Raw genomic sequence first — 1,290 nt, 5'->3', positions numbered from 1 at the left:
TGCAGCCATGAAATTAAAAGACGCTGACTCCTTGGAAGAAAAGTTATGAGCAATCTAGATAGCATATTCAAAAGCAGAGACATTACTTTGCTGACTAACGTCTGTCTAGTCAAGGCTATGGTTTTTCCAGTAGTCATGTATGGATGTGAGAGTTGGACTGTGAAGAAGGCTGAGCGCCGAAGAATGGATGTGTTTGAACTGTGGTGTTGGAGAAGACTCTTGAGAGTCCCTTGGACTGCAAGGAGATCCAACCAGTCCATTCTGAAGGAGATCAGCCCTGGGATTTCTTTGGAAGGAATGATGCTGAAGCTGAAACTCCAGTACTTTGGCCACCTCATGCAAAGAGTTGACTCATTGGGAAAGACTTTGATGCTGGGAGGGATTAGGGGCAGGAGAAGAAGGGGACAACCGAGGATGAGATGGCTGGATGGCATGACTGACTCGATGGACGTGAGTCTGAGTGAACTCCGGGAGTTGGTGATGGACAGGGAGGCCTGGCTTCCTGGATTCATGGGGTCGCAGAGAGTCAGACACGACTGAGCAACTGAACTGAACTGAACTAACCCTCTTCATGTCCCTGAAATACACAGCCCATTTTGCCTGAGACCTCAGCCTTGGGCAAATTAGAACTTCAAAAAAAAAAAAAAAAACAAAAAAAAATGGTGGTAGGGTTGGGGGGGGGTGTCAAAGAGACATTTTAAATATCAACTGGAAAACTATGAGATTTCTGTCTGTCTGTCTCAGTTTATGTATGTCTCAGTGTGTGTCTTTTGTTTGTTTGTTTATTTGTTTTAATAATATTGCCAAAATGGGACATGAGTTCTAATAATTGGCCTAAAGAAAAGTTGAATAACAAAGATTCTTAAAGTAAGGGTTGGGGGTAGTTGGTTGGTTTCTTTCACTTAATGGCTCTCTAGTTGTTCCACCACCACTTGTTGAAAAGACCGTCCTTTCAGGATGCTTGTTGCAAGTCAGCTGGCTGTATATTTGAGGGTCACAGTTCCCTGGTGGCTCAGATGGTAAAGCGTCTGCCTACAATGCAGAAGACCCGGGTTCAATCCCTGGGTCGGGAAGATCTCATGGAGAAGGAAATGGCAACCCACTCCAGTGTTCTTGCCTGGAAAATCCATGGACAGAGGAGCCTGTTAGACTATAGTCCATGGGGTCGAAAAGAGTTGGACACAACTGAGCGACTTCACTTCACTTCAAAGAAAAATAAGTACTTACAAATCAGAGAATTCTAAATACAAGAGAAATTAACCTAAATGAATATCAGATTCATGTTAACTG

At 43.7% G+C, this 1,290-nt stretch overlaps 1 non-coding gene across 1 annotated transcript; it reads left to right on the top strand.

Annotated features, from left to right (window-relative positions):
- Positions 1-1,001: 1,001 nt before the first annotated feature.
- TRNAC-ACA (transfer RNA cysteine (anticodon ACA)) lies at positions 1,002-1,073 on the top strand. Its single transcript has one exon. It is a non-coding gene; the product is annotated as a tRNA-Cys (tRNA).
- Positions 1,074-1,290: the final 217 nt, after the last annotated feature.

This window comes from Ovis canadensis, chromosome 4, assembly GCF_042477335.2.
Source record: "Ovis canadensis isolate MfBH-ARS-UI-01 breed Bighorn chromosome 4, ARS-UI_OviCan_v2, whole genome shotgun sequence".
Lineage (NCBI taxonomy): Eukaryota > Metazoa > Chordata > Mammalia > Artiodactyla > Bovidae > Ovis > Ovis canadensis.
The sequence above is the reverse complement of the archived record's forward strand: the minus strand, read 5'-3'. Positions and strand labels throughout refer to the sequence as shown.